The following is a 21903-nucleotide window of genomic DNA, read 5'->3' as shown; positions in this document are numbered from 1 at the left end:
CAGATCCAGAATTCTCATAAAAAATCTAGCATTATATGCATGGGTGAGCCTCTGGCTATTATTCATTCTGATGTATGTGATCCCATGCCCTATCAATCACTAGGTGGGACAAAGTACTTTGCAACTTTCATTGACGATAATTTGCATAAGGTCTGGGCATATACCATAAAGCAAAAATTAGATGTATTGGCTGCCTTTCAGTGTTGGCTTACACTTGTTGAGAACTACTTTGGGTATAGGCTGAAATGCCTAAGGTCAAATTATGAGGGTGAATATGTCTCTAAAACATATGAGAGATTTTGTAATGAGCGGGGTATGAAGTGTGAATTGACCACCCCTCATAACCTATCCCAAAATGTTTGTATTGCAAAGTGTATGATTATGATGATTCATGAGGGAGTCTATAGTATGCTTAGCTAGGCAAGCTTATCATAACGTTTTTGGGTTGATGCAATTATTGCTACCATATACTTAATAAATAGATATCCATGCATTGCTATTGGTTGTCAGGTTTTAGAGGAGATATGGTCTAGAAAACCTCTGTCATATGCTCATTTGTGTGTCTTTGAATGTGAGGCTTTTTGCCATGTTTCCAAGAACAAACAAAATAAGTTGGATCCTAAATTCATGAAATATATGTTTCTTAGTTATGGGGATGCAAGTGAGATGGGATATCACCTATGGGATCCGTAGGCTAGGATGGTCATCCATAGCCATGATGTTGTTTTCCATGAGGAGAAGATACATAAGTGTAACCTAAGCAGGTAGTTGAGGTACGCATGGTGGTATTTTGGAGGAGCCTACTATTCTCATATAGCCAATTAGATAACCTATAACTAATGTTCCAATGGTCCACGATCATGATATTGGATAGGATGTAGATAGAGGCCCCATAACCTGTTTTGAGATAGTCTACTACAGATAGATGTTAGCCTGATCAATTCAAGCCCTCCACGAACTATGTTATGGTGACAAATTCTAGTGAGCCTCTTACTTATGAGGCAACCATACACAAAGATGATAGTCACTCTTGGGAGAAGGCCATGTAGTCAAAGTACGACTCATTGGAGAAAAATCATACATGGGATTCGGTTCCTTTGCTCAATGGAAAATATGCATTATTGTGCAAATGGGTATACAAGTTGAAGAGTACCCCTGGTGGACACCCCAAAGCTAGCATATAAGTCTAAATTGTTTGCAAAGAGTTTTAAGTAGGAACATAGTGTTGACTTTGATGAGTTATTTTCTATTGTAGTCAAGATGGCTACCCTACTCTTAGTATTGGCCTTGGTTGCTTAGTTAGATCTAGATCTCTATCATATGGATGTTAAGATGGCTTCCTTACATAGGGACTTACATGATGAGATTTATATGCAACATCCTAAGGACTTTTAGGAAAAGAACAAGGATGATATTTATATCCATAGTAGGCAGTTTGATGTATGCCATGATAGCCACTCGACTTGACATGGCATTTGCAGTGGGAGTAATGGCATGCTATATGGCTACACTAGCTAGTGACATTATGAGGCCGTGAAGGGTATCATGAGATACGTAAAAGGCACTACATATATGAGCATTTGCTATGGTGGTTAAGATACTATAATTGTGGGTTACACTGACTCCGACTATGCAAGATATGTAGATAGTAGAAAGTCTTCTAGTTATGTGTTCACTTTTGTTGGAGGTGCTGTTTCTTGGATTTCTAGGGTGTAGAAAAACATGACATTATCTACTATTAAGACAGAGTATATTGTAGCCACTACGGCTTCTTGCAAGGAGGCCCTATGGTTAAGCCATATAATAGAAGACCTTGGTATTACTGTTACTCCTACACTACATTTGGATTCTATGAGTACTATTTAGTTAACCAATAATCCCAGTCTTTCATGAGAAGACAACGCACATTGAGGTGCGTTATCACTTCATCAAGGAGGTGGTAGAGGAAAATTTTATTGAGCTTATTAAGATCGCAACTGACAAGAGTCCTACATTGAGGTGCTTTATCACTTCATCAAGGAGGTGGTAGAGGAAAATTTTATTGAGCTTATTAAGATCTCAACTGACAAGAGTCCTACATATCTTCTCACTAAAAGTCTATCAATAGAATATTTTACCTTCCTTAGGAAGTTGATGGGCATAGGATGAGATGATGTCTATTCCTCATCTTGTTGTACTTTATGTACATTTGTACTTTGCCACTTTTTTTTCTTGTTCTCTCCTAACTAGAGGCACATTTTCTTTTGAGTATGTACACTGCAGGTGGCAAGTGCCCATCACTATCACTTTACTCTTTATTCTTTCAATGACTATTGAATAAGGGAAAGCCAATCACACATTGTGACTATTCGAGTTTTCACATATAGTGTTTCTCTTTCTTACTCTCTTACTCCATCCACTATAACTCTTGCTTCCATTTATATTCTTCTAGTCAGTCTCTACCTTTCACCTCTCATCACAAAATTGTTCAAATACCTTAAAAACATATTCATCCCCATTGTCTGATTGTAGGCATTTCAGCCTATCTGTAGACTAGTTCTCAACCATAGGAAGAAAGTATTGAAAGGTGGGCAAAACTTTTAGCTTTTCCTTTTGGGATAGGCCTAAATATGTGAATAATCATAAATGAATGTAACAAAATACTTTGCACCACCTAATAACTAATAGGATATGGAGCCACAAACATCTAAATGCACAAGAGCCAACAACTCGCCCATGTGCATAGAATCAAACTTTTTATACGATTTATGAGTCTAGCTACCATATAAACAATGATCAAAACATGAATATTCAAGAGGTGGTAGATACTACAAATGAGTTAAGTCCTTTGTTCCTTTAAGGACATATGTCCAAGACATCAATGCCAAAGAGATACATGTGAAAGATTGGTCACAACCAAAATACGATCAACATATCTAGATACAAGGAAGGTATATAAGCTTCCAAGCTTGGCATTCTAGCAAAAATAAGGTTTCCATTTCTAATCTTCCATTTAAAATAACCAAAAGATACATGATACCTATCATTAGCCAACTACCCAACTGAGAAAAGGCTTTTAGTCAAAACCGAAACATGACATACATCATGTAGCATAAATGGAGCATCAATATAAAACTACAATATTACATTACCTATGCCAACAATATCACATACATGATTATCACCCAATCTAACAAAATGTCTAACTATGTGGTAGTTATAAAACCAATGATGAGATAGGGTAACATGGAAGGAAACCCTCGAATCAAGAAGCTAACAATAAGAGTAAGAGGACTAAACATTAGTCAATAAGTAGCATAACGTGAAGAAGAAGAAAGGATATTGTAACGTGTCCCCTTGTGCGCTTGTAGGACACGTCTTAGCAGCCCATCTGGAAGAGAGTCTAGAAAGCACCACCCGGCACTCCCAAGGGATGTCACGGGGTTTGCGATCTAGGTCTTCCCGAGTCTGCCATGAAGCGGAAGCATTCCGGCCGTTCCCACTTAGGACCGACCTGAATCAGGGTTTCACAGGGTCACATCCACTACACTTTCCTTGGGTTGCTTTAGTTATCTAATTACCTACCACATTTAGTTTGACAAGCAAAAAGAGCTTCCTTAATTAACCAATTAATCATTGGTTTCTTCACATAACTTAGGCACTGACATAGAAAAACAATGTCAAGCAAGTTCCTTTTCAACATTTGATCTTTATTTATCAATCTTTGGAATACATCATATAATCCGCCCGAAGGCTATTCCAGCAATCCTCAGGGATTGCTATTCCAAGTTCCGTCCGTTGACTAGTATGTGGGCCTCGAGATCCAATCTCGAGTCACATCGGCCTCCTGTGCAGGATCCAGAGGCAAGGGATTTACGGCCAAAGCCTCCCCTGACACCCAGGCGTCCTCTTGCTCCAAGTAGCACCCACCGAGAGACCTCTCCTAGCGGGTTCGGTCCACGTAACTGGCACGGCTAACAGCCCCCTTGGATAGGGTCAGGCAGACAGTCGGAGGTAACTGATACTGCCTCTCCCTCAAGGCTTTTAACTTCAAGCATTAGATGTTTTTCTTGAATTAGTTCTTTGAACAAAGAAGTACAAACAGTGCACCTAAATGTACAATCAAGAACATTCTAATGGTTGCTTGTACGGCCAACTACTAAGGTGTGAATCCTTCTCTCCGAATACATCCAGCATTCGATCCGGGATCAATTGCAGCTTGGCAAGATCCCAAGGGTTTTGTAAGCTAAGTTGCTTTCTTGGCAAATTCGTAACTCCCCTAACTTGGCAAGTCGCCCTAACTTGGTTGGTCAACTGCTTTCTTGGCAAATTTGTAACTCCCCTAACTTGGCAAATCAGCCCCAAGGAAGGGTGATGTAGCAGGATGACTACTCATCCTCTAGAAAATTTGACTTGTACTTAGAACTCACCAACCTTGTTCTAAGGAGTGGCAATACTATTTTGTGATTTAGACACAAAACCATGCGACGTTGCAACTTGTTGCACGAGATAGGTGCCAACACCTAACTTGTGGGATTATTTTTCTTTATACGGTCTTTCTTGATCAAGAATACCATTGATCAAGGTAAGGGCTTGGGAGTCCTCTTGACCCAACTCGATCCTAACCCTACTAGGCCGATAATGCTTTGGCCCTAAGGTTCCTAAGTTCATACGGAAGTCTAGTATTTGGTCAATTGATCCTTAGGGTGAGAACCCTAGATCATTTTTGCATGGGCGTTTAGATAGTCTTAACATTTTGAGAATGTGGGTAAGACCTTTGAGATCGAAAATATTAGATCAGCATCCCAATTGCGATACTAGGTAGAATTTTAACGTAACTTAACCCTACCTAGCACTTTGAGGTGATCATCATATGCAATCTAATCGTACCTTTATGATTTTCATATAAGCTACTCAATTATATGCGGATTACTTAGTTGATCTAACCAGCCCATGATTAGAGATGATGCAAATATTTTCTAAAAGGTGTAAGTAACTGCAAGATGAGTGAGATGTATCATTTCATGCAAATTCAAGTCCGTAGACCTTTTTGCCTTTATGCAACTAAGGATCTACAGTGATTTTTCTTTTCCTTGCCCTAAATGGTATTAGTAAACATTTAGAACTACTTCTTGTAAATCCCACGTATATGCATCAAATTCAAGGCTTTAGTCTTTTAATGAAAATGCATCCTTTTCCAATTTTGAACTTTGATAAAAGAGCTTCTATGCATGGATGCATCATTCTTTCGTGACGAGATGCCAGTGAATACATGGTTGATTCAATCCTTCTTCTATTGCTTATCGCAACCTAAATTGTAACTAACATTGCATGCGAATTGTATAATATCAAGTTCATAAATCTTTACCTTTGGGAGATGCACAAATTCGTCTTTTAACTTATGCATCATACATTTAGAATTTCAGCTACCCTTGACTATGGAGGTGCAAGCAATTGTAAATACACAACATGCAACTAACTTGTAGATCGAATGAGCAAATAAATTTCCCAATGTATTTAAACTTGCCTACAAGAATTAAACATGCTTAGTGCATCCTTTCCATGCGGAATTAATTTTTTGGAACCTGGGCATTAAGAATCGGGACATTGTCCACTCTCGTACTCGGGTTGGAAGCTCCCGCGTGTGCTCCTCTCGACTTTTGCTTAGGAGCCATCGATGACATAGATCTTGACTCAGCAAACTCTCCTTGCCCTTTATCGGATTTCCAAAACTCCGTACTGCCCGCGAATTTACTTCCCTTTGCAGGAATTGGGCCTTGCAAACTTGGTTTTAAAAACCCGAAAAGCATGGGTGAATTAGGCCTATGGAAGCTTTAGTTAGAAGCTTGCAATAGAAGCTTCCAAATTCTGTAACAGGGATGACGTGGATGAATGATTGGAGAGGATGAAGATAACGATGAGGGAGATGAAGATGATGATGACGATGTTGCTGCTGACGATGATGATGACGATGATGGTGATGATGACGACGGGGCGTAGCAGCCTGGCGGCAACAGATTGGCGGCAGCTGGTGGCTCCTCACGGCGGCAGGGCGGGCAGCACCACATGATCCTCTCTCCTCCCCCCTCAAGCTTGGGGAGGGGGGGTTCATATATAGTGTGAAGGGGGGGTAGCCACACAAGTGGCAGGCAGCATGTTCTGCTCCCCATGCTCCTCCCTACTCCACACATACTCCCTCTCCCTGCCATGCAACCGCTGAAGGGGAGAGGAGTTTTAAAAAAAATTACAAATAATTATCCATTATCTCTTTTCCAGGGTTGTTCCCGCATGGGCTACGGGTTTTCAGCCACGATGATGCGGGGCTGGTGTCATTTGATGCACACGGAGGGAGCACTTAGCCCAAAGTCTTTTGTTGCGGGAGATCACTTGAAATTGCTCTTGCGCAAGGTGTGTGGGGTCTAGGATCGTTAATATTTCGTTGCGGAAATATTACATTCTCTCCCCCTTAGAGGAATCGAGATGTCCTCATCTCGAGAAGATCTAGGGGTATTGTTGGTTGAGAGTACTTTCATCCATCCAAGTGGCATCCTCTTCGGGGTAATATTTCCACTGGATGAGGTTTTCTCTCAAGGTTCTGGATCTCAAATGCCTCTCCCTAACATCTAAGATCCTATCAGGCCGTAGCTCAAGGACTCCTTGGCTAGGCATTACAACTTGTTGATCATCAAGCATGTGACTAGGGTTAGGCACATACTTTTTCAATAGACTGATATGGAATACATTATGAACTTTTAGGTTTTCAGGGAGTTGAAGTCTGTAAGCATTAGGCCCTAGGCACTTGAGAATATTGTAGGGTCCACAATACCTTGGACTTAGCTTTTTGCATTCACCCAAGGATAGGGAACTCTTCTTTGGACGTACGCGAATGAAGACCATATCACCTTCAACGAAGAATCTGCCTTGACGTTTCAAGTCTGCGTAAGCCTTCTGTCTATCCTTGGCGGCTTGGATGTCTTGTCTTATTGATTTGATTTGGTCATCCATGTCTTCCAGAATCTGCTTTGAGGCTTTAACCCTCAAGGTTGGATCCGAGAAGCTTAAAGGAGTACGACAATTGTGCCCATACAATGCTTGAAAAGGGGTCATCTGAATGCTTTGTTGGTAGGAACCATTGTAGGCAACTCAACCAGTGGCAAATATTGAATCCACTTTTTGGGTTCATGACAACAGTGTGCCCTAAGCATATCTTCAATGACTTGGTTGACTCGTTCCGTCTGACCATTAGTTTGGGGATGGTAAGCTATACTGAAATAGAGTTGAGTCCTAATGGCCTCGAAGATAGCCCTCCAGAAGTGTGAAGTGAAGAGAGAATCACAATCACTAATGATTCTTCTAGGTAACCCATGCAGTTTGAATATTTCCTTGACGAATAACCTTGCAATGTCTGAGGCTTTATAATTTGTCTTAACAGGGATAAGATGTGCAACCTTGGCGAGCATATCTACCACGACCATAATGGAGTTGTATCCTCCCTGAATTTGGGGCAAGCCAACAACAAAGTCCATACTAATGAATTCCCATTTCATTTGGGGAATGTAAAGTGATTGCAATTTCCCTGGCATTTTGACATGTTCGACCTTAATGCGTTGACAAGACAAACATTCCATGACATATTTAAGAATGTCGCCTTTGAGCCTATCCCAATAATAGCTCTTCCTAACCGCATTAAGGGTCTTGGCATAGCCAGAATGTCCTGAGAAAGGGGAGTCATGGGCTTCCCAAAGTATCTTCTGCTTGAGTGATCTGCTTGCCAGTATACATAATCTTGTCCTATAGTAGACAAGTCCACTATTGACAGAGAATTCTTGATACTTTGTTTGTAGCTTCGGGTTTTGATCTTTGATGGGGATTTCCCTTAGCAATTTCTGATAGGTTGGGTCATGGCATGCCTATTCTCTAGCTAGCTCAAGAATTGGGTTGTTTGGCATGGATACCTTTGTGGCTAGAGATCTTGCTGTTGATGGATCTTGCAAAATCAGAGAATTCAGAAATGCCTTGCGACTGAGTGCATCAACAACTACATTCTCCTTTCCAGGCCGGTATTTGATTTCAAAATCATATTCTTCTAGCACTTCAATCCATTGGTGTTGCCTCATATTGAGCTCATTCTGGGTGAAACTCCATTTAAGACTTTTGTGATCTATCACTAAGGTAAATTTGTTACCCAGCAAGTAGTGTCTCCAAATTTTGAGAGCATGCATGACAGCCAACAGCTCCAGATCGTGGGTAGAATAGTTACTTTCATGGCTCTTCATTTTCCTTGAAGAGTATGCTACAGGATGACCTTCTTGCATGAGCACACATCGTAAGGCTAGTGTGCTAGCATCAGTTATTATCACTTCAAACTTCTTACTAAGATCTGGATGGGTGCTAATACCAAGCTTTTCTTTAGTTTGTCAAAGCTGGTCTGTTCAGTAGGTGACTCTACAATTGATACTTGCTTCTTTAGTAGATCAGTCAGAGGTGCTGCAATCAGAGCATAGTTTTTGATAAAGACCCTGTACCATCCTGTCAATCCAAGAAAACTAAGTATTTCTTTGACAGAAGTTGGTATTGGCCATTCCAAAATGTCTCTGACCTTGGCGGGATCTACTAAAACTCCTTCCGCTAATACAATGAATCCTAGATATTCAATGTGTCGCTTGAAAAACACACACTTCTTCTTCTTGGCATAAAGGTTGTGTGCTCTCATTGTTTCAAGAACAATGCAAAGCTGGGGTTTATGATCTTTTTCCTGCTTGGAGTAGACTAGGGTATCGTCAAAGAAGACGAGTACGAAGTCATCAAGATAGGGCCTAAAGATATCCTGCATTAACCTGTTGAAGGTAGCAGGAGCATTTGTCAGCCCGAATGACATGACTAGGAATTCAAAGTGCCCGTACCTTGTGCTGAATGCCGTCTTTGGGATATCCTCTTCCTTGATCCTTATCTGATAATATCCAGACCTGAGATCAATCTTAGAGAAGATCTTCGCACCTTGATGACGGTCAAGAAGTTCATCTATTCTTGGAATGGGGTATTTGTTTTTAATGGTTGATTGATTTAACCCTCTGTAGTCAATGTATAGCCGAAGTGTTCCATCTTTCTTCTTCTAGAACAGCACTGGAGCTCCCCATGGCAAACTGCTAGGACGAATGTAGCCTTGGTCTAATAGTTGCGTGAGTTGCTCCTTCCGCTCAATCGCTTTCGGGATGGACATCCTATATTGTCTTTTTGCGATTGGTGCAGCTCCTGGCGCTAGCTTGATTTCGTGATCAACTTCCCTTTGAGAAGGAAGTTCTGTCAGCTCTTCAGGAAATATGTCTGCATACTCCTTTAACCATGAAGGTTCTTCCCTAGACTCTTGATTCTGATCTAGCTTATTTAGCTTAATCAAATAGACAGGTAGGCCCTTCCTAACTCCTTTTATTATCCGTGTTGCTTTGGCCAGTTGAATTTTTGGCTTCCCAGCCTCTCCTTGAGTTGTGACTAGTTCCCCTTTAGAATTTCGGAAGGAGACTTGGTTCTTTCCACAGTGAATGTGGTCATCGTTGGGTATTAGCCAATCCAGTACGAGTAAACATTCGTGGACACCTAGGTTCTTTACTCGGAATCTGACCAAAGTCGACTTTTCACCTAGTAGGAATTTCACCTTAGCAGTTTGCCTGGTACAAGAGACCTCACGACCATTTGCTAATTCCAGAAGTAAGGTAGGTGCATCTTTTGTGGCTATTCCTAATCTCTTTGCACAGATTGGTGAAATGAAGGAATGTGTACTGCCACAATCAATCAAGGTTTTGAAGCTTTTACCTTGATACTTCGATGGAGTCTGAATCACTGAAAATTGGTGATTCGGGCCTTTCTTGTGAAGAGCAACATAAACTGTTGCCCTCTCAATGTCAGCTTCCATGGTTGGGTCTTCTTCATCACTCAGCTCCTTGGCAACACTGGAGGTTCTCCCTTTGGCCCTGACGGTGGCTCCTCCATGGACGGCTCCTTGGAATGGCCTTTGATGTTGTCCTCTGCTAAGCTTGGGACACTTCCTTTTAAAGTGACCAGGCTTGTTGCAATGGAAACAATGGAGATTCCGGCCATTACCTTGGATAGGAATGAAGTTATTGACAGTGTTGGCCCTAGCTTTCTTCCTTTTTCCTTGATTATGGCCCTGCGCTCTCTTAGCCTGAGACTTATACATTCCCTTGTTTTGATCCTTGTAAGACCACGTCCTGTTATTCCTTGGCTTGGTTTGCACCTCCTGTATTATTGGTGCAGCTCAAATGAGTGCGTCTTGCAGATCCGTTGGACGCATTGACTCCAAGCGGGTGTTCATGGGTGGATTTGACTCGGCACAAAACTTTGACACCTGTTGTGTCATATCCATTTGTGGTGCGTGCTTTAAGAGAGAGACGAACTTTGAATAGTAAGCATCCAGGGATAGTCCAAGCTGCTTTAATTCATAGAATTTGTTCATCTTCTGCGTGTGGTAGGCAAGTGGCAGATATCTCCCTCGCACAGCTCTTTTAAGCTTCTTCCAAGTAACTGACCCTTTTGAGATCCCTTGGTCTCTGCACCATTGTTTCCACCAAAGTCTTGCTTTGTTGATAAGCTTCAGTTTGGCGAGCATAGCTTGGTTAGCAGGTGCAATCCATGCTGCTTCGAAGTAATCCTCCATGGATTCGATCCAGACCTCGGCGTCAGTTTGGACAGTTCTTCCCTTTCCATGAAATTCAGGTGGTTTGATCTATTTGAGAAGGAACTTCTTCTCTTGGATTACAGCCGTATTTAGTGCAGGGGTCAGATTAGGAATCTGCACTTGAGGTTGCACCTGGGCAATAAGATTCTTTACGTTAAAAACTTATTAAACATTTCTCACATTACATTAATATGCCTAGTTCAGCTTTTAGCCAAGTGGCCTAATCACTTAACTCATTTACCAACACTTACAGCCATGACAGACAGTGATAAGAAAAATCTTATTCATTCATGTGGACATAACCCTTTCGAGTACATTTATTTTAGGAAGGTAGAACAAGTTGATTGGCACATCAGTTTGGGGAGAATAAGATTGTGTTACATTCGGCTACGGGAATTGAGTAATAATATGGAGAGGGATCATGGATTTTCAGGAATCGATAGGTCATAGGAAGCTTGGGGTATCCCTTCCTTTGATACCCATACTTCTCATAATGTCCCAACACCTTGATTCTGTCAGTAGGGATTATTCGAGTCACTTCCTCGTATATATACTTGTTCTACTTGACCTTTCGACCGCCGACATGTAGGGTTGCGTTTGCGTGAGCCTCGACAAAGATATACAGCTTCACGATCTTTAAATCCTCCATCCACTTGACTCTCTTCAAGTTGGTCTGAAGGTACGCAAGTCGGTGGGCCGCTATATAATAAATTCCCAATTCTTCTGTCCATCTCCGTTCCACGTACAGGGGTGAAGGATTGTAGATATGGTCTAGAATATTCATCATGCCTAGCCTCCATTGATAATCTGAAGCACGCATTGCAATCATAAACATAACCTGGAACACCAAGAATTTGTTCCATGCTTTACGACTCTGCAGGCCAGCATCCATAAGTAAGTAAGGAAATGTTCTTAATGGCAAGATTGTTCTATTTCCCCTCATTAAGTTCCCTTGTAAATTATTAGATTCTGTTGGTTTGCTCTGATACCAATTGTAATGTGTCCCCTTGTCCGCTTGTAGGACACGTCTTAGCAGCGCATCGGGAAGAGAGTCCAGAAAGCACTACTCGACACTCCCAAGGAATATCACGGGGTTTGCAATCTAGGTCTTCCCGAGTCTACCACAAAGTGGAAGCATTCCGATCGTTCCCACTTAGGACCGACTTGAATCAGGGTTTTCCTAATAGTCAAGTTTCTAGGAAGTAACTAGCATTGAGCCCTAGACGAACCACTTTACGCAAAAACATCAAGGTCGAAGCGGATTCATGCTGCACTTGGTTCAAGGAGAATGGGAAATGAGAGGGATGCGAAGCTGGACCTCTCTACCCTTAAGGCATAGTCCCATTCCGTTCCCCTAAAACAATACAAATCGGGGCTCTAGCTCTATAGATTCTAGGTTATCGTTACGTTGTTGTCAATTCCTTTGAGAAAAGTTATCGGCCAACCGGGACCACCCTTTCGTAGGACGGACCCAGGGTCACAATGTGCACACTTTCCTCGGGTTGCTTTAGTTATCTAATTACCTACCACATTTAGTTTGACAAGCAAAAGCAGCTTCCTTAATTAACCAATTAATCACTGGTTCCTTCATGTAACTTAGACACTGACATAGAAAAACAATGTCAAGCAAGTTCCTCTTCAACATTTGATCTTTATTTATTGGTCTTTGGAATACATCATATAATCCACCCGAAGGCTATTCCAGCAATCCTCAGGGATCACTATTCCAAGTTCCACCCGTTGACTAGTATGCAGGCCTCAAGATCCCATCTCGAGTCACGTCGGCCTCTTGTGTAGGACCCAGAGGCAAGGGATTTACGGCCAGAGCCTCCCCTGGCACCCAAGCGTCCTCCTGCTCCAAGTAGCACCCACAAAGAGACCTCTCACGACGGGTTCGATCCACGTACCCGGCGTGGCTAACAACCCCCTTGGATAGGGTCAGGTAGACAGTCAGAGGTAAATGATACTGCCTCTCCCTCCAGGCTTTTAACCTGAAGTATTATATGTTTTTTCTGAATTGGTTCTTTGAACAAAGAAGTACAAACAGTGCACTTAAGTGTACAATCAAGAACATTCCAGTGGTCATTTGTACGACCAACTGCTAAGGTGTGAATCCTTCTCTCCAAATACATCCAGCATTCGATCTGGGATCAATTGCGACTTGGCAAGATCCCAAGGGTTTCATAAGATAAGTTGCTTGTTTACCCTTATCCTTGGGTTAGGGTTTATACCCTGTTGACTCAAATTGTCAATACCTTAGGTTTCCTTATATTAAGGTCAATAAATCCTAGGCAACCTCGTCGCCCTAACTTAGTTGGGTCAACTGCTTTCTTGGAAAATTCATAACTCCCCTAACTTGGCAAATCAGCCCCAAGGAAGGGTGATGTAGTAGGATGACTACTCATCCTATAGGAAATTTGACTTGTACTTAGAACTTGCCAATCTTGTTCTAAGGAGTGGCAATACTATTTTGTGATTTAGATACAAAACCATGTGATGTTGCAACTTGTTGCACGAGATAGGTGTGAGCACCTAACTTGTGGGATTATTTTTCTTCGTACGGTCTTTCTTGATCAAGAATACCATTGATCAAGGTAAGGGCTTGGGAGTCCTCTTGACCCAACCCAACCCTAACCCTACTAGATCGATGATGCTTTGGCCCTAGGGTTCCTAAGTTCATATGGAAGTCTAGTATTTGGTCAATTGATGCTTAAGGTGAGAACCCTAGATCATTCTTGCATGGGCGTTTAGATAGTCTTAACATTTCGAGAATGTGGGTAATACCTTTGAGATCGAAAATATTAGATCGGCATCTCAAGTGCAATAATAGGCAGAATTTTAACATAACTTAACCCTACCTAACACTTTGAGGTGATCGTCATATGCAATCTAATCACACCTTTATGATTTTCATGTAAGCTACTGAATTATATGTGGATTACTTGGTTGATCTAACCAACCCATGATAAGAGACGATGCAAATACTTTCTAAAAGGTGTAAATAACTGCAAGATGAGTGAGATGTATCATTTCATGCAAATTCAAGTCTGTAGACCTTTTTGCCTTTATGCAACTAAGGATCTATAGTGATTTTTCTTTTCCTTGCCCTAAACGGTATTAGTTGACATTCAAAACTACTTCTTGTAAATCCCACGTATATGCATCAAATTCAAGGCTTTAGTCTTTTAATGAAAATGCATCCTTTTCCAATTTCAAACTTTGATAAAAGAGCTTCTATGCATGGATGCATCATTCTTTTGTGACGAGATGCCAATGAATACATGGTTGATTCAATCCTTCTTCTACCGCTTATCGCAACCTAAATTGTAACTAACATTGCATGCGAATTGCATAATATCAAGTTTATAAATCTTTTCCTTTGGGAGATGCACAAATTCATCTTTTAACTTATGCATCATACGTTTAGAATTTTAGCTACCCTTGACCATGGAGGTGCAAGCAATTGTAAATACACGACATGCAACTAACTTGTAGATCGAATGAGCAAATAAATTTCCCAATGTATTTAAACTTGCCTACGAGAATTAAACATGCTTAGTGCATCCTTTCCATGTGGAATTAGTTTTCGAAACCTAGGCATTACGAATCGGGGCATTGTCCACTCTTGTACTCGGGTTGGAAGCTCCCGCGTGTGCTTCTCTCGACTTTTGCTTAGGAGCCATCGATGATGTAGATGTCGACTCAGCAAACTCTCCTTGCCCTTTATCCGATTTCCAAAACTCCCTACCGCCCGCGAATTTACTTCCCTTTGCAGGAATCGGGCATTGCAAACTTGGTTTTAAATATCCAAAAAGCACAGGTGAATTAGGCCGATGGAAGCTTTAGAAGCTTCCAAATTCTGTAACAGGGATGACGTGGATGAATGATTGGAGAGGATGAAGATAATGATGAGGGAGATGAAGATGATGATTACGATGATGATGATGATGATGATGATGATGATGGTGATGACAACGACAGGGCACAGCAGCCTGGCGGCAGTAGACTGGAGATGGTGGCAGTTGGCGGCTCCTCATGGCAGCAGGGTGGGAAGCACCACATGATTCTCTCTCCTCCCCCCTCAAGCTTGGGGAGGGGGGTTCATATATAGTGTGAAGGGGGGGCGGCGGGGGGGGGGGATAGCCACACAAGTGGCAAGCATCATGTTCCCCTCCCCATGCTCCTCCCTACTCCACACATACTCTCTCTCCCTGCCATGCAATGGCTGAAGGGGAGAGGAGTTAAAAAATAAATAAATTTGTGAATAATTATCCATTATCTCTTTTCCCCCTTGAAGGGGTGTTCCCGCGTGGGCTACGGGTTTTGAGCCACGGCTTCTTATACATGACGCAGGGTTGGTGTCATTTGATGCACGCGGAGGGAGCACTTAGCCCAAAGTCTTTTGTTGCGGGAGATCACTTGAAATTGCTCTTGCATGGGGTGTGCGGGGTCAAGGGTCATTAATATTTTGTTGCAGAAATATTACATATATAATCATTTGAATGGTACTCCAAGGCATTTATCTCCTCAATCTTAATAGTGGACTTAATAATGCTATGATCATCAAAAGAATTAGCATTCTCCTTCACTTTTCCTTTAGATTTTTCACACCAATCATTGTGCATTTTATGGCACTATGGCCTTATGTGACCCTACTACCTATGAATGTGAGAGAGGATTTAGAACCATGAGACTTACTATGTGATTGCTTATGAGAGTTAGACTTGATTGGAATATGAGTCTCTACCATGGCTTATTCTATTTACCGTCATGTCTATCTCTAACTGTAAGTATGTGAGAAGTATGGGCTGCATCAATGTTCTTGCTATTCACTTCTTCTGTAAGCAACTATCCCTCTACATCAGAGTATTCAAATCTATCTTCAAAGAGATTAGCACTCATAGCAATACAAAATGTATCCCAAGACCCAAGTAGTGTAACAAGCAAGAATAGAGAATTTATGTTATCTTCATACTTAATGCCTTTCAAGATAAGCTAATTATAATGGAGGTAGAACTCATTCAAATGAGTGGATATAGGAATGCCCTCCTTCATGCAAAGATCCATAAGATTCTTTGACCAACACAATTGAGATATAAGACTTTTCTCATAAAGATCACATATCTTTTTCCTAAATCATAAAGATCACCTTCTATCTTAATAACATTGAAACACACTTGCTTGGATAATGAAAAAATAATGGTGTACTTGCATAGATCATCCAAATTAGCCCAAGTATCTATGCCAAATGCCTTGAGCTTTATGTCTTTGTGACAAACTCTTTGAGCTTTATGCCTCTGTGTCAAACACCAAAATCACAGCAAAACCAAATGAAAGAGGCAGGATATAATGCAAGATACAGATGTCCACAAAATAGATGTTGTAGAGTGTGAAAGGAAGCCCTTGAATCTATCAACCAACACTGTGTATATCTTAACAAAGTATCAGTAAGATATAATGCATCCAAATAAGAAGTTGCCAAGATAAGATCATCAAATACATGAGGGTGCACCACATTAACCTCCTCAATATTGATACTATACTTGCTAGGTACAATGCTGTGATCATCATTCTTGTCCTACACTTTACCCTTTCCCTTTTCCTTGTGCTTGTCTTCATGCATTTAATGGCACTATGGCCAAATATGACCTTCTTTCCCACAATAATGATAAGTAAAATCGGACTTACGGCCACAGGACTTATTGCAAGAATATCCATGTGCCTTAGACTAAGTCTTGTTAGAGTCTCTATCATGGCCATTTCCATCCTACGCCGGCCTCTCACACTCAATGCATGTGATGTAAAGAAGCATCCATATTGTTTTTGTTTAGCTCTTCTATCAAGAGGACACTCTTAGCATCCTGCAATTATAGTCCATCCTTAGCACAAAGAGCCATACGAAAAGTGTCCCATGACTCAGGTAGAGTATGGTAAATAGAAATAAAGGATGTAAAGTATTCTTAAACTCAATCTCTTGCAAAGCTAAATGGATGATGATGGAGTGAAAATCATTCAAGTGTGCAGATATAGAAGTCCCTTCCTTCATGCAAAGGTCTATTAACTATTTCTGCCAATGCATTTGAGATGCCGGACTCTACTTGCCATAAATATTCTTAATCAGTGTTCATGTAATATCCCGCGTTAATAAGAATGAATTAGTTAAATAGAATTTTTTTTAAAATTATTCCCCCCTTATCCCTCCAGCCGACTTACGAGCTGGAGGGGGAGGGGAATAGAAGGAGATACTAAGCTCCTTGGTGGAGCCTGTGGAGGGAGGGAGGACATGCCTATCGACACGCAAGAAGAGAAGATCCCCCTCCCTCCACTATTTAAACGAGGGGAGGGGGCCGCTGTACAGAAGAAGGCTGGGCCGTGAGAGAAGAGGCCGAGCAAGACAAGGGGAAGCGCCGCCATATCTCCGAGCTGAAGGGAGGAAGACGAGTCGCCACTGCCACGCCGACATCTGCCCCACGTGGGGGGAAAGCTTATTCAGCAGAACGGTGGGACTGGACGGACTGCGACAGTCGATGGTGATGTGGTGGAGGGCAGATGTCGGCGTGGCAGTGGCGACTCGTCTTCCTCCCTTCAGCTCGGAGATATGGCGGCGCTTTCCCTTGTCTTGCTCGGCCTCTTCTCTCACGGCCCAGCCTCCTTCTATACAGCGGCCCCTTCCCCTCGTTTAAATAGTGGAGGGAGGGGGATCTTCTCTTCTTGCGTGTCGACACGCATGTCCTCCCTCCCTCCACAGGCTCCACCAAGGAGCTTAGTATCTCCTTCTATTCCCCTCCCCCTCCAGCTCGTCAGTCGGCTGGAGGGATAAGGGGGGAATAATTTTTTAAAAAATTCTATTTAACTAATTCATTCTTATTAACGCGGGATATTACAGTTCAAAGCTAATACACAATCTCATTTTCAATTACAACATTACAGTGACCTTGCTTAGAGAGTAATAAAATGATTGTGGACTTGCATAACTCATCCAGTTCATCCCAATCCTCACGTACAATGTTTTTGGGTTTAGCAACCCCATTTTGAGTGGTCTAACCTACAATTTTTGCACTAGAACCTACCATATATTGGTATTCCAATAGCTATAATTGGTCCCATCTAGTTTCTCAATATTGAAGATAGCACTATTGCAAGAACCACTAGCCATAATGAGACCAAGTGCAAATAAGGGCAAGATAGGTTGTTGTAATACCCTACAAATTAGCTCCAAAACCATTGCTAAATCAAGCTTGATATTGGAGATACTGCCAAAGTAATGAGCTTTCCACAACTTATAAGCAAAAGACTATCAAGTCCATGTTACTGCCCTCAAATAGAATGCATAAAACTAAATGACAGGTTGTTGTAATAAACTATAGCAACATACCAGAAACCAACTATGAGCAACCAAAAATGAATAAACCATGAATGATCGGTAGCACTGAAGACTGTCATAACTACAGTGTGTCAGAAACCATGTATGCAATAGGCATAGTGTTAACAATATTGAGGATGCATGCTAAGGTGGATCAATGATGAGAAAATAAACAATCATAATGAGGCATAAGTAATGAGAATGAAGAATAACTGATATTATCCAAGCATAATGCAAGTACAAATGAATGATAATGATTAAGCAAATGAGTGTGGGGATGAGTGCCTTTTATAGGCTTATAGTAGGTGGTATTGGTAGGTAGAAAAAGGTGGAAAGGGACCATGGTATTCACCAAAACAGTGGTTTTAGTAAACCATACACACATGACCTAGTCTAGGGCTTTATTTGTAGTGTGATTCTTTGCCTTGCCGTTCCTTACAAAGAGGCTATAATGGGTGTGATTGCACATTTCTCAACACCCCTCCTCAATCACAACCAAGAAAGACTCTGATTATATAGAGGCTTCTGTCATGAGTAGAACCTTGTTAAGTGTAGACATGGAAAGAAACAACCATATAAAGCTAGATGTTGTCACAAGGCCTCACTAAGTGTATAGAGAATGTAGTGTGCAAAGGTTACATGAGGAGAACAAGAGCTTATGGTAAGAACATTCAGCAAGTACACATTTAAAACCTTAAAAAGTCTATAAGAAAATGGTGCACAGATCGGTCGCTGTATGCTCACGTAGTGAATCCTGGAAGGTCCCCAAGAACAATGAACTCTACCTTTTTGCACAAATTACAATGTAAAAAGCATGAACGACAAGAGCAAGAGACCAATTGGGTTCAATCTCCCCCCATGCCTTGTGTGAGCGCTTCACAAAGCATGTATTTTATGTTCATCCCAAAGAGTCTGGCACGCCCAATACAATGTCCAAATAGAAATAACATATCCGTGCGCATAGGCGCATACAAAATAATGATAAATAATCGATGCCTCAATAGACATAACAAAATATAGGCGTGGCGCCTATCAAAATATAATCCATAGGTCGAATACTCGCTAAACTCCAATGCTTTCCTCCGCCACTGCTGCTATCTCTACACATCAACTGAAGCATTCACAATCGTTAGTAAAATAATACAATTAAACCGAAAAAAGTGAATACCTAGCAGTCTTCAGCTACATAAATAAATCAACTGGTTAGAAATAAATCCTAACCTTAATTTATTACGAGTGCGCACTCTAAACTCATAAATGTTTATTAATTTAATATGCATTTTGCGGAATCACCCGCTATGGAATCACCCATGTACACACTAAATTAATGAAACGCCCGAAAAGGACAGGCGTCCCCATCAACTTCTCGCACAAAGAATCCACTTTGTGTATGAGCCCCGGTCATCAAAGTTTACGGAATCCACCGTAAAACCTCACGGAATCCACCGTGGCACGGAATCCATCGTGGAATATGCCTCCTGGCATCATACCCCCGGGGTGGGATAGCAATTGACCTCAATTGCTATTAGCTCAATGTGGAGCTAACAGAGTAGGGAAAGCATTTAAGTCTCTAGCGTGCATCCATTGTGCTTCCTCTACAGGATGGTTCTTAAATTTAACTAGATATCTAGAATACCTTCGGCCAGTTCTAGTGGTCATAAAATCAGTGTCTATTATAGCTTCTGGTTCAAGTATTTCAGTCTCTTCCTCTAATAAAGGTGGGTTTTCATAAACAGGATGTACAGGTAATTGGCCTCTAAATGGTCTCAATAAACTAATGTGAAATGTATTGTGAATTTTCCAATGAGATGGTAATTCTAACTTGAATGCATTGTCATTAATTTTATGAATGATTCTAAATGGTCCATAGAATCTAGGAGCTAATTTGACAACTGGATGTCTATCTACACTTTGCAGTCTACGTTTTTCTATTCTCAGCCAAACATAATCATCAACTTTGAAATTCATTGCTTGTCTTTTCTTGTTGGCTTGTTTGGTATATGATTGCTGGGCTTTAGCAATCATATCTTTAACTTCATCAAATATACTGTTATGCATACTAGCAATATCATCAGCACTCTGAATTCTATTAGACAAAGATGCAACAGGTGTAGATAATCTATATCCATAAATGACTTCAAACGGTGCTTTCTTTGTAGATGTGTGCGGTGTATTGTTATATGCAAACTGTAATAAATGCAAATGAGTGTCCCATGTCTGAGGTTTAAAGATAGTATATGCACGTAAAAGATCTAGAATGGTGCTGTTTGTGGCTTCTGTTTGTCCATTAGTTTCTGGATGAAATGCAGATGAGAAATCAATCTTTGTGCCTAGGTTAGCAAACAGGGTAATCCAAAAATTGTTACAAAATCTAGAATCACGATCTGAAATGATAACATTTGGCAATCCATGGTTAGTAAAAACAGTTTTCAAAAACAACTGTGCTACTTGTGATGCTGTTAAAGTTTTCTTACATGAAATGAAATATGCTTGTTTACTAAATCTATCTACAACTGTCCAAATCATATCATGGTTAGATTTAGTATTAGGTAAACCAGTAATAAAATCCATTGAAATTTGTTCCCAAGGTTTAGATGGAATAGACAAAGGCATAAGTAATCCATACTGTTTACCATGATGTCTCTTAACTCTTTGACAAATCAAACATTCAGAAACGAAGTTAGATACATCAGCATCCATATGCGGCCAATAAAAATCTTCAGTTAACATACGTAAAGTAGATATGATACCTCTATGGCCTTGATATGGAGGACAATGAATTTCATTCAAAACAAAAGATCGGAATGGAATTGTAACACACAGTCTCTTTTCATAAAACATAAATCCATCATTATATGACAATGAATCAACAGGAATGAAATTATTTTGAACTAATTTGTTCCAATCAGAATGAAAAGTAATATCCTGGTGATATGTATCTTTCATAGCAATCAAAGAATCAAAAGATATAACAGAAATATTATGAATGGCAGGTCTTCTACTCAATGCATCAGCCACTACATTTTCTTTTCCAAGTTGGTATTGAATGATAGGATGAAAACTTTGAATAAAGGAAGCCCATTTGATATGACGGTCAGAAATTTGGGGTTGGCTAAGTAAATGTCTAATACTTTGCTGATCGGTCTTTATCATAAATTCTGAACCCATTAAGTAGTGTTTCCACTGTCTTAATGCTTGTACAACTGCTAATAGTTCTTTGTCATATGTGGAATATTTCAGCTCAGAGGGTTTCAGCTTACAACTAGAATATGCTATAGGATGATTGTCTTGCATAAGTACGGCTCCTATTCCTGATCCACTAGCATCGGTCACTACTAGAAAGAATGGTCTATTAAAGTCAGGCAACTATAAAACAGGGGCATGGGTTAATGCATGTTTCAGTAAGTCAAAGGATTTCTGTTGATTTTCAGTCCATTGATAAACAATTCCTTTCTTGAGAAGTTTGGTTAATGGTAAAGCAAGTAATGAAAAATTACGTACAAACTTCCTATAGAAACTAGCAAGACCAAGGAATGAGCGTAACTCATGCACGTTTTTAGGAACAGGCCAATTCAATATTGCATCAATTTTCTTAGGATCAACTTTAATTCCATCAGATGATACAATATGACCTAAATACTCAATTTCTGTCTTAAAGAATTCACTCTTTTCAGGATTTGCATACAGTTGATTTTCTTTCAATAATTGAAAAACTAATGACAAATGCTCATAATGTTCTTTCTCATTTTGACTAAACACCAAAATATCATCAAAGAAGACAATTACACAATATTGATATTTCAAAAATATACGGTTCATCATTCTACTAAATGTAGCAGGTGCATTAGTCAATCCAAATGGCATCACT

The sequence above is a fragment of the Lygodium microphyllum genome, chromosome 17, assembly GCF_053477565.2.
Source record: "Lygodium microphyllum isolate KBCC chromosome 17, Lygodium_microphyllum_v1.1.10, whole genome shotgun sequence".
Lineage (NCBI taxonomy): Eukaryota > Viridiplantae > Streptophyta > Polypodiopsida > Schizaeales > Lygodiaceae > Lygodium > Lygodium microphyllum.
This window is presented reverse-complemented; position numbering follows the sequence as displayed.